We start from the raw sequence: 13,382 nt of genomic DNA, 5'->3' as shown, positions 1-13,382 counted from the left end.
TGGCTCTTGTTTTCTATATGCCTATACTTCAATAATAGTCTGCTAACCTGCCATCCATCCTGAATTGTACTGCCAAATTAATTTTCCTAAGGCGCCACTTTGATCATGTCACTTCTTTTGGCTCTAAAATCTTCAAAGGCCCCATTCCTACTGTCTTCTGAATAAAGTTTGGATTTGTGTTTATCTGCAATTCAAAGTTTGACCTATTTTTCCAGCTTTTCAAAAGTCCTCTATGTATATACTAAAGTATCTGTTATCTCCAACCAACTTTCATGTAATTGTCTCTTCTTTTAGTCATTAATTTAACCAACAGTTACTGAGCACCTACTATGTGGTAAGCATTAGTCTTAATGCCATTGATAAAGTCACTTTCTTTCAATTAAATTTGGAGGCTGATCACTATCATATGAACCCATATAATGAATTTTCTAAACTTTCAAAGTTGAAGATCAGGCCTCACATTGAGGTAAGATCGTTATGGTATTGTCACTTCAGGAGGTTTTATCTGAATTAGTCAATTGACCTTTCTCCATGTTCAGAACACATGAAAAAAATGATTCCCATGGGGTTCAAGAGAGAACACTGAGAACAGACCACAGAAAAATGAGAGAATCATATTGAAGTGAATGAAAGAAGTTTGGCTAGCCTTTTAGAGTCATTTCCCTCTAACTGGGAAAGCATACGTTATCTGTACCACACTAAGAGAAAGTGAAAAATTCCCCTTCCTTCCTTTCCTCCCTCCCTCCCTGCCCCCCCTTCCTTCCTTCCTTCCTTCCTTCCTTCCTTCCTTCCTTCCTTCCTTCCTTCCTTCCTTCCTTCCTTCCTTCCTTCCTCCCTCCCTCCCTCCCTTCCTCCCTCCCTCCCTCCCTCCCTCCCTTCCTACAAGACAGTCTCACTCTGTTGCTCAGGCTGGAGTGCAGTTGCTTGATCTTGGTTCGCTGCAACCTCCGCCTCCCGGGTTCAAGCGATTCTTGTTTCTCAGCTTCCCAAGTAGCTGGGATTACAGTCACCCACCCCCATGCCCTGCTAATTTTTGTATTTTTAGTAGAGACGAGGTTTCATCTTGTTGCCCAGGCTGGTTTCAAACTCCTGGCCTCAAGTAATCCACCTGCCTCAGCCTCTGAAACTGCTGGGATTGCAGGCAGGAGCCACTGTGCCTGGTCTCCTGTGCTTTCATATACAGAGCATGCATTTCATCTCTTTCGCAAATATTTTTGAGTATCCATTATAGAACAGGCCCTGTGATAGATGTGTAGGTCAATTTGAGATGGAGCTCCTGAAAAGGCCTAGAGTCAGGGACCTGAAGCTCTGAACATTCAACAGTATTGCTTATGGTATTTGTGTTTCTATGTGAATAAAATCAGTGTCTTTTTGGCAGCAGAGTAAATCACTAAGGTGAAAGGTAAGAGTTTAAACAGTGAGCAAAAGTGGATTATTGGCCAACAATGTATCATGGGAATATCCAGTAAGCACGACAGTGTGTATTTGTAATGTGCAAGGTCACCTCAGATTTTAGGCTTCTATTAAGACTGCCTCAACTCATGCATGAGAAAAGGAATGTGGATTTATTTAGGTATTTATGCATTTTCTAAGACCTCTTTCTGACTCTAAGATCATGAAAGTTTAGTCAAACTGAAGTTTTTATATTTTCCTTTCCCAGTGAAGGAGGTCTTCCCAACCACTCTATGGTAAGCTTGTCACAGTATCAGGTTAAAATCCAGAGACAAATTTACCATGAAGTTAATAACATTAAACTTCAGACATTTGTTAAAATTAAACAAATGAGTGGGCTGCTCATTTGCATTAGCCCCTTCTAAATAAATATTTACTTTTGTACCTAATTTTGACTCCTAATTATGTATTCTTTTTCTAAAGAGACTTGTATAAGGTCATATAAGATCTTGAAATGCCCCTGATAGAAACCTTAGACTTGCTGATGTATTCTCTTATTCACTTCATCTTTTAATTATTTTGTTTGTTTATAACTGGCACATCTTGTTTAATTCTAAGAACCACGATATCTTTAATTCTATGAACCACCAATGCTCTTGGATTTGCTCTTTCTTCTTAATTTCTGCTGATACTACTTACTTGGTCAAGGGATTCCTCATTAAAAATTGTTATGGTGACAGCCTAATAGTTGGTTTCCCTGAATGTGATTTCTCTCCCAAATGAATCTATCTGATATAAGGCTTCCAAACTAATTTTTTTTTTTAAAGAAACACTGCTTGTTTTGCAAAATTCTTATACAAGCTTAAAATGTTTCACTGACTTTCCACTATCACCAATCTCCTAAAATTGGGATGCTTAAATGCCCAGGCAAAAGTGGCAGTTGGTCAGAGGGTACTAGAAACCACAGGAGAAATGTGACACATTTTTCCAGAGTATCCATTTTATTTGATGATGAGTAATTTAAAACATCACTCCTCCCCCACCATCTTTCCCCTTATTTATATCAGATACAGAAAGTAAAAATGAAAAAAATTTTGAGCTCAGATGCATAGAATTAGATACATCATTATTCTTGGTTCATGACACATTCTCATTGTTGTTGCATTCAAGACCCTCATTTGGCCGGGCGCGGTGGCTCAAGCCTGTAATGCCAGCACTTTGGGAGGCCAAGACGGGCGGATCACGAGGTCAGGAGATCGAAACCATCCTGGCTAACACGGTGAAACCCCGTCTCTATTAAGAAATACAAAAAACTAGCCGGGCGAGGTGGCGGGCGCCTGTAGTCCCAGCTACTCGGGAGGCTGAGGCCGGAGAATGGCGTGAACCCGGGAGGCGGAGCTTGCAGTGAGCTGAGATCCGGCCATGCACTCCAGCCTGGGCGACAGAGCAAGACTCCGTCTCAAAAAAAAAAAAAAAAAAAGACCCTCATTCATTCATTCATTCATTATTCATTTAAAGTAATACAACAAATACCCATGACATTACCACCAACATGAAAACTAGGAAATGAATTTCCATTCATGTTCACCTCTTTGATCTTCAGTTGTATCACCCAGCTTCTTCCTTATTCCAAGGTAACACTACTGAAATCATCATTCTCTGGTTTTCTCTTTTAATGTGAATATATTCAAAAACAGTGGATTTTTTTGTGGGGCAGGGGTGTTTAGATGTTATTGACTTTATATGTAATCTTTAAGGACATATGCTTTTCACTTAATACTATATTGATAGGATTAATCCACATTATGGCATATAATTATGGTACATTCACTTGGAGTGGATATAAATATAGCCTTATTTATTTATAGGTACACATCCACTGCCCCGCAGGGCCCTGGGACACTGTGTGAGATGGGTACAGATTTTTTATTTTTTGTAGAGGTGGTCCCCGTCCTCCAGGAGCTTCTAATTAATTTGTCTATTCCCTTGCCTGTTAGTGGGCATTTGGGTTGTTTTCAGGTTTTGGTATTATAAAGAGTGCTCACATGAACACTCTTGTATGCACGACCTGATACTTGTTAAAAAGTTTTTTTGAACTGGGCACAGTGGCTCATTCCTGTAATCCCAGCACTTTGGGAGGCTAAGGCAGGAGGATCACTTCAGCCCAGGAGTTCAAGACCAGCTTGGGCAAGATAGTTAATATGGTTTGGCTGTGTCCCCACCCAAATCTCAACTTGAATTGTATCTCCCAGATTTCCTCCGTGTTGTGGGAGGGACCCAAGGGGAGGTAATTGAATCATGGGGGCAAGTCTTTTCTGTGCTATTCTCGTGATAGTGAATAAGTCTCACGAGATCTGATAGTTTTATCAGGAGTTTCCACTTTTACTTCTTCCTCATTTTTCTCTTGCCGCTGCCATGTAAGAAGTGCTCTTGGCCGGGTGCGATGGCTCACACCTGTAATCAGCACTTTGGGAGGCTGAGGTGAGCAGACCACAAGGTCAGGAGATCGAGACTAGCCTGGCCTATCATGGTGAAACCTTGTCTCTACTAAAAATACAAAAATTAGCTGGGCATGAGGGCGTGTGCCTGTAGTCCCAGCTCCTCGGAAAGCTGAGGCAGAAGAATTGCTTGAACCCAGGAGGCCGAGGTTGCAGTGAGCCGAGATCACGCCACTGCACTCCAGCCTGGTGACAAAGCGAGACTCTGTCTCAAAAAAACAAAAAAAAGAAGTGCTTTTTGCCTCCTGCTGAGTTTCTGAGGTCTCCCCAGTCATGTGGAACTGCAAGTCCAATTAAACCTGTTTTCGTTTCTAGTTTTGGGTATGTCTTTATCAGCAGCATAAAAACGAACTAATACAATAGTGAAACCCTGCCTCTACCCCCCCCCAAAAAAAAAATTCGCTGGGCATGGTGGCATGCACCTGTAGTCCCAGCTACTAGCAGGGTAAAGTGGGAGGATAGCTGGAGGTCCGAAGATCAAGGAGGCAATGAGCTGTGATTGCACCACTTTATTCAAGCCTAGACAACAGAGCAAACTCTGTCTCAAAAAAAGAAAAAAAAAGTTTCTTTTATGTATATGCCTAGGAACAAAATGGCAGGTCAAAGGGCATGCAAATGTTTATCTTTACAGGATAATGCCAAATTGTTCCAAAAGGGCTGTACCAATTTACACTCCTACCAGCAATGATTAAGATATTGTGATAATCTGTATCCTCCAGATATGGGCCAACTTTAAACATTTCTTTAACATATATATACACACACACATATATATATATATCAGGTTTACCATTTTAAACATTTTTAAGTATATAGTTCAGAGACATTCTGTACATGCACACTGCTATACAATCATTACCACCATCCATTTCCAGAACTTATCTTCCTCAACTGAAATTCTGTATCTAGGCCGGGCGCAGTGGCTCACGCCTGTAATCCCAACACTTTGGGAGGCCGAGGCGGGCAGATCACAGGAGGTCAGCAGTTCATGACCAGCCTGGTCAACATGGTGAAACCCTGCCTCTACTAAAAATATAAAAACTAGCTGGGTGTGGTGGCTCATGCCTGTAATCCCAGCTACTTGGGAAGCTGAGGTGGGAGAACCCAGTAAGTAGAGGTTGCAGTGAGCCGAGATTGCACCACTGCACTCCAGCCTAGGCGACACTGAGATGCCATCTCAAAAAAAAAAAAATAAATCCATCTGTATCTAAAAATAACTCTCCATTCTCCCCTCCTCCAGCCTAAGAAACCACCTTTCTATTTTTTTGTCCCAATGTATATGACTACTCTGGATACCTGTGTAAACCAAAAATAAAATTATAAGCACCACCGCCCCCTGCCCCCCGCCCCCCACAGCCATCAGAATGGAACCCTTCTCTCAGCCAAGGGCATTCCAAAGTTAACTTGAAAAACTAGCTCAGGTCATTATGGGAGTGGGGAGCTGGATATGCCTAATTATACCCTGCTCTCTTTTGGAGTTACTGATAGAACAGACTCTTAAAGTCTGATACAAAACATTTACAGTCTATTCTCTCTGAAGCCTGCCACTTGGAGGCTTAATCTGCATGATAAAACCTTTGTCTCCACAACCTCTTACTGTAACTGAGACACTCCTTTCTATTGATAACTCTTTCAACCAATTGCTGATCAGAAAATTTTAAAATCTACCTATGACCTGGAAGCCCCAGTTTCAAGTTGTCCTGCCTTTCCAGACCAAACCAATGTACATCTTACATGTATTGATTGATGTCTCATGACTCTCTAAAATGTATAAAAGCAAGTTGTACCCCCACCACCTTGGGACCACTTGAGGCTGTATCACAGGCACATCCTTAACCCGGGCAAAATAAACTTCCTAAATGGATTGAGATCTGTCTTGGATGCTTTTAGTTTACACCTGATATTACAGAAATCATACACTATTTGTTCTTTTGTGGCTAGCTTATCTCACTCAGCGTATCTTCAAAGTTCCTCCATGTTATAACACATGTCAGAATTTCTCAAGGCAGAATGATACCCCATTTTTTGTCCCAATGTATATGACTAGATACCTGTGTAAACCAAAAATAAAATTATAAGCACAACCACCCCCTGCCCCCCACCCCACAGCCACCAGAATGGAACCCTTCTCTCAGCCAAGGGCATTCCAAAGTTAACTTGAAAAACTAGCTCAGGTTTTTAAGGTTTCAAGAATATTCTTTTATCCATTCATCCATTGGTGGACACTTGGGATACCTTTTGGCTACTGTGAATAATGCTGCCATGAACATAGATATACAAATATCTGTTGAAGTCCCTGCTTTCAGTTCTTTAGGGTAGATACCTGGAAGTAGAATTGCTGGATCCTATAGTAATTCTTTATTTAGTGCAGTGACATCCTCATGGCTCACTGCAGCCTCAACCTCCTGGGCACAGGTGATCCTCCCACCTCAGCCTCCTGAGTAGCTGGGACTACAGGCATATATTATTACACCTGGCTAATTTTTGTATTTTTGGTAGAGACAGGGTTTTGCCATTGTTGCCCAGGGTGATCAAAAACTTCTGGGCTCACGCGCTCCACCTGCCTCAACCTCCCTACATGCTGGGATTATAAGCGTGAACCACTGTGCCTGACCTTATGTTTAATTTTTTGAGGAACAATCATACTGATTTTCCATCCTGACTGTATCATTTTTACATTTACCCCAGCAATGCACAAGGGGTTGACTTTCTTCACTTCTTCACTAATACTTGTTTTTGTTGTTGTTGTTGTTTTTCTGAGACAGAGTCTCAGTCTGTTGCCCAGGCTGGAGTGCGGTGGTATGATCTCGGCTAACTGCAACCTCAGCCTCCGGAGTTCAAGCCATTCTCCTGCCTCAGCCTCCTGAGAAGCTAGGATTATAGGCACATGCCACCACACCCAGATAATTTCTGTATTTTTAGTAGAGACAGGGTTTCACCACATTGGTCAGGCTGGTCTTGAACTCCTGACCTCGTGATCCACCCACCTCGGTCTCCCAAAGTGCTGGGATTACAAGTGTGAGCCCCTGAGCCGGCCCTGTTTTGTTTTTTTAATAATTGCCATCCTAATGAGTGTGAAGTGGTTTGATTTGCAACTCCCTAATTAGTTAAGTTGACCATCTTTTCATGGGCTTATTGGCCATTTGTTTATCTTCTTTGGAGAAACCTTTGATTAAATCCTTTGCCCATTTTTGAATTTTTTTTTTTTAGTAAGTTGAAGGATTTTAAAATGTTTTTATAATGGATTTTAATCCCTTACCAGATAAATGCTTTGTAAATATTTCTCCCATTCCATGAGTTGCCTTTTTGCTCTGTTGTATCCTGTGATGAATAAAAATTTTTAACTTTGATAAAGTCCAATTTATTTTTGTTGCCTTTGCTTTTGCTGTTATATTCAATAAATCATTGCCAAATCCAATGTCATGAAGGTTTTCCCGATTTCTTCTAAGAGTTTTAGCACTTCCATTTAAGTCTTTGATCCATTTTGAGTTAATTTTGCCTGTGGCTATCTTAAAGATAAATCTTGGGAAAACTGGATTATCCACGTGCAAAATTCACCATTTATTGAAAAGATAAATGGTGTTGGGAAACTGGATATCTTTTTTTTTTTTGAATCAGAGTCTTGCTCTGTCACCCAGATTGGAGTGCAGTGGCATGATCTTGGCTCACTGCAACCTCCACCTCCTGGATTCAAGCGATTCTCGAGCCTCTGCCTCTTGAGTAGCTGGGATTACTGGTGCCCGCTACCATACCCAGCTAATTTTTGCATTTATAGTAGAGATAGGGTTTCACCATGTTGGCCAGGCTGGTCTTGAACTCCTGACCTCAAGTGATCTACCCATCTCAGCCTCCCAAAGTGTTAGGATTACAGGTGTGAGCCACTGCACGTGGCCAAAAAAACTGGATATTTTTAGATCATATATCTTTTAGATTATTTATTTTTTAGATATTTAGATTTATCATTTAGATTATCTTTTCAATAAATGGTGTTGGGAAAACTGGATTTCCACATGTAGAAATGGGGAAAACTGGATATCCTTTCTCCATTGATTGACTGGTCTTGACAGCCTTGTCAAAAATCAATTGATCATATATGTGAGGATTTATTTCTGGGTTCTTTATTTTATATGTCTGTCTTTATGCCAGGACTACAGTGGTTTTTTTTTTTTTTTTTTTTTTTGAGATGGATTCTCGCTCTGTTGCCCAGGCTGGAGTGCAGTGGTGTCATCTCAGCTCACTGCAAGCTCTGCCTCCCAGGTTCACACCATTCTCCTGCCTCAGCCTCCCGAATAGCTGGGACTACAGGTGCCCGCCACCACGCCCGGCTATTTTTTTTTTTGCATTTTCAGTAGAGACGGGGTTTCACTACATTAGTCAGGATGGTCTCGATCTCCTGACCTCGTGATCTGCCCACCTCAGCCTCCCAAAGTGCTGGGATTACAGGTGTAAGCCACCACACCCGCCCAACTACAGTGTTTTGATTACTGTAGCTTTATAGTTAAATTTTGAAATCAAGAAGTGTGAGACCTTCAGCTCTGTTCTCTTGCAAAATTGTTTTGGCTATTTGGGGTACTTTGAGTTTTCATATAAATTTTAGGATGAATTTTTCTATTTCTGAAAAACGTCAGTGGGAGTTTGACAGGGATTACATAATGAATCTGTAGATCACTTTGAGTAGTATTAACATTTTAAGATTAAGTGTTTCAATCTATGAACACAGTGCATCATTCTACTTATTTGTGTATCTTTAATTTCTTCCAGCAACATTTATAGTTTTCAGTATACAAGTTTTTTGCCTCTTTGGTTAAATTTATTCATAAGTATTTTAGTTTTGATGTTATTGTAAATGGAATTTTAAAATTTCCTTTTTAAATTTTACATTGAAATGCAACTAAATTTTGTGTGATTTTACATCCTGCAACTTTGTTTTTTAGTTCTAACAGGGTTTTTTGGGTGGAATCTCTAGGGTTTTGTACATAAAACATCATATTGTCTGTAAACAAATCATTTTACCTCTTCCTTTCCAATATGATGGCCTCTTTAATTTTTGCCCATTGAACAGACTGGTCCCAAATATGGTTCCCTGATCACTGATGAGGTGGAATATCTTTTTATAAGGAAGCATTAATACCAGTCCCATAATAGTAACATTTACATAGGATGTTAGGATAAATATAAAGTCCTAAGTTTCAGACTTCATCTCTAAATCTTAGGGTCTCATTCCCTCTCTTCTGTTCCTAATGAGTGCTGTAGTAGAAAATTTTTGAAGACTAATTTGCTACAGCATTAATCTTAAGCCTTTCTATTAGTCTTTCAAATGCACAACATAAATGATTCTTAACCTTTATTGGTTTATAAACACCTTTGAGAATTGGATGAATACTACAAAACTTCAACTCAGAAAAAAATGCACACATGAAGTTTTGCATGCATTATCAGGAGAAGATGTATGGCTCTCCTGAAGTTCAACCATTAGTCTGGGCATGGTGTCTCATCCCTGTAATCCCAGCACTGTAGGAGGCCTAGATGGGTGGATAACTTGAGGCCAGGAGTTTGAGACCAGCTTGGGTAAGATGGCTAAACACCATCTCTACAAAAAATACAAAAATTAGCCGGGTGTGGTGGTGCACACCTGTAGTCCCAGCTACTCAGGAGACTGAGGTGGGAGGCCAAGGCTGCAGCGAGCCATGATTGCACCACTGCACTCCAGCCTAGGCGACAGAACAAGACCCCTTCTCAAAAATAAATAAAGTTGGCTGGGCACAGTGGCTCAGGCCTGTAATCCCAGCACTCTGGAAGGCCGAGGTGGGTGGATCACTTGAGGTCAGGAGTTCAAGACCAGCCTGGCCAACATGGTGAAACCCCGTCTCTACTAAAAATACGAAAATTAGCCAGGTGTGGTGGTGCAGGCCTGTAATCCCTGCATGGGAGGCTGAGGCAGGAGAATCAATTGAAACTGGGAGGCGGAGGCTGTAGTGAGCTGAGATCATGCCACTGTACTCCAGCCTAGATAACAGAGTGAGACCCTGTCTCAAAAACAAAAAAAATAAAGTTCAACCATGGACCTCTTACAGATACAACCTGGATTCACTTTAGTCAATCCTATTTCTATCAAATATATAATCTCTTTCTATATTTTAGTTGTTTTTACTACACACTAACTCCCACATCCTACCACTTTGTTCCCAACTCAATGCTTTTAATCACTGCTTGTGTCCTAATTGAATTTCACCTTTTCTTCAAGGTCTACCTAAAATTTCCAATTCTTTCAAGATATTTCTCCAACCCACTATCTTCTCTCCCAAAGGTATCATTCGTTCATTCAATAAATACAAATTGTGCAACTTCTCTGTCCTTGACCATGTTCCAAAAGCTGAAGATGCAACAATGAACACAGTCTCTGTCCTAAAGAAACAGTGCTCAGCCAGGAGCAGTGGCTCACACCTATAATCCCACTGCTTTGAGAGGTCAAGGCAGGAAGACTGCTTGACAGGAGTTCAAGACTAGCCTAAGCAACATGGTGAGACCCATAGCTCTATGCACGTGCACACACATGCACACACATGCACACACATACACAAATTAGCTGGGCGTGGTTGCACACACTAATCAGCTACTCCTAGCTACTCAGGAGGCTGAGGTGGAAGGATTGCTTGAGGACTGCTTTAGCCTGGGAGTTCAAGGTCATAGTGAGCTATGATCGAGTCACTGCATTCCAGACTGGATGACACAGCAAGACCCTGTCTCTAAAAAAAAAACACAACAGTACAGGATTATCCAACCAGCAGATGAAACATGTATTTAGGGCATACACACATGGACTCAGAGGGAAAACATTTAGAAAAAATAAGATTTCAAAAATAATAATTAAAAATATATTTCACCTTAGTATTTTAATTATATTTGGGAAGAGACCTCATGATCTTCTCAGTGCCCAGGGTTTCTGAAGGTCTTCATCTAGTCCTACTAGCCCAGTGGGAAAGAAATCTTCTCATAAAAACCTGATTCCTTTCCTGTTTTCTGATATGAATTTGTTCAGGTACCCAAGAAAAAAGTTTGGGAGCTGCCCCTAACTCCTTCTTCTTCCCAATCTTCCACACTCAGTCATCTTTGTATTTCACAAAGATCACTACTGCCTAAATGAGAAGAATGGCCTGAAGGGGACAGAATTGGGTATACAAGTGGAGACCAGTTAGAAAGCTGTAATACAAGTGGAGATAATGACGAACTGAATTGAGGTGTACTAGAGGGGACTGAAAGATGTGAAAAAAAGATATGAAAAGGGGGAAATCTATGAAACTTGCAAAGTAAACATGTGAGATAAAGAGGGAGTTACTGAGGATAGTTCCCTTATTTTTGGCTTGAAAACCAGTTAGATGGTGGTGCTACTCATTAAGAGAATAAGGGAATATTGCAGTTTGGGGAAAAGAACACAACAGATTGATTTTGGTATATCCAAATGGAAATTTTCAGTGGGCGGCTATTAGGCCTGAAACTGGAAAGAACTTGGGCTCAAATAAGATTTTATGCATTATCAGCAGATAAATGGTAACTGAAGCTACTGAAGAAATGAGCACAGGGAAAATGAATAAAAAAAGAAAATTAGTTCAAGTATTATGTGCTCAGTGGTTGAATATAGCCAGTAAAAAGAACATAACAGTAATGTGTTACTGGCCATGTAACAAGAACAGACAGACCATGGACCTTCTAAACACTTTCCTTACATACTTTAAAAAAAAATAAAATCCTTTAAATTTACATACTATTATGACATTTTACACTCCAGAAAAACCAAGGCATGGTATAGTGAAGTAATTTGCCTGAAACTGCACATCTAGTTAAATGGAGAAGCCAGGATTTGAAGACAGGTAGTCTGACTCCAGAACTTTGTTCTCAACCCTATAAAAACCTCACAGTAGTTCTTGAAGGTAGATATTTGTACTTATACTTTACAGATTTAAAACAATGAGGCTCAGATAAATTAAATAACTTGCTAAAAATAAGGTAGCTTACATGTAGTGGGACTAAAATTGAAAGGTAAAGTTCATATTGTTTCAAACCTGAGTGTAAGCAGGGATTTATAATTCTCTTACAGTCTTTTACAATACCTAGCTTAGTACTGTGTATTTAAAGAACAGTATTGGGCCGGGCATGGTGGCTCATGCCTGTAATCCAAGCACTTTGGGAGACCGAGGTGGATGAATCACCTGAGGTCAGGAGATCAAGACCAGCCTGGCCAAAAAGTTGAAACCCTGCCTCTACTAAAAATACAAAAATTAGCTGGGTGTGGCAGTGCATGCCTGTAAACCCAGCTACTCAGGAGGCTAAGGCAGGAGAATTGCTTGAACTCAGGAGGTGGAGATTGCAGTGAACTAAAATTGTGCCACTGCACTCCAGCCTGGGCGACAGAGTGAGATCCCATCTCAAAAATAAAATAACTAACTAACTAAATAAATAAATAAAAATAAATGAAGCACAGTATTGGCTGGGCATGGTGGCTCATTCCTGTATTCCCAACATGTTGGGAGGCTGAAGCAGGAGGAATGCTTTGAGCCCCAGAGTTTGAGACCCAGCCTGGGCAACAGAGACCCTGTCTCTACAACACAAAACCCCAAAGCAGCAATATTATTATTACTAATTCTACTAATAACATAAGAACAGGCTTAGCTCCCATTCACCTTTCACAGGAAGTTACTTGAAGATGTACCACAACATCAAGTATAAACTAGAAAAAACATGTGGGTTCAAGAGAATAGTAAAATTAAGTCCCAGGACAAAAGTCTTGCTATTGTACTAGAGACCGGAGGAGGTCATGAGCTTTGGGAGAGCGGTCCTCATGGGGAAAACTTTGAAATCTAAAAATTAGATAGTACAACTGAGAGCTTAGAGAATTTGGGAATATGACAAAGAAAACTAGTTGAATCTAGAAAAGATGTTATCTGAACTTGTCTCTAGCACTGTTCTTAAACAAGGGGCATAGTGTCATGACATCATGACCCTAGAAGTGTATCCTAGCAGTCCATGGCTGCAAACATTTACACAGGAATAACTTAACTGCTTATTAATATATTTCATATTTTCTTATTTGTTCATATTTTAACATCTCTGAATGGGATTCATCTTACAATCAACGGTGTGTCATGGTTTAATTATTTTTTCCTTTTTAGTAGTAAAATAATGATGCATCTTACAATGAATAGCATGTCGAATTTGATGAATTGTGTGTGCCAAGCACTGCTTGAAATGCTTTATAATATACTCTTCCTCATTCAATCTTCATAACAATTTTATGCAGCTGATGCTACCACCATCTTTAAGGCTCAAAGATGCTAAACAACAGGTTCTAGGATTGCTGTCAAGTAACTGGCAGAGCCAGAATTTAAAATCAGGTCGATTTCCAAGATCATGCTCTTACTGTTATCTCAGTACTTACCTTGGGTGATACAAAGGTGAATAAAAATCTATCCTTGTCTGAACTGCTCAAATCAACGT

The sequence above is a fragment of the Macaca nemestrina genome, chromosome 1, assembly GCF_043159975.1.
Source record: "Macaca nemestrina isolate mMacNem1 chromosome 1, mMacNem.hap1, whole genome shotgun sequence".
Taxonomy (NCBI): Eukaryota; Metazoa; Chordata; class Mammalia; order Primates; family Cercopithecidae; genus Macaca; species Macaca nemestrina.
This window is presented reverse-complemented; position numbering follows the sequence as displayed.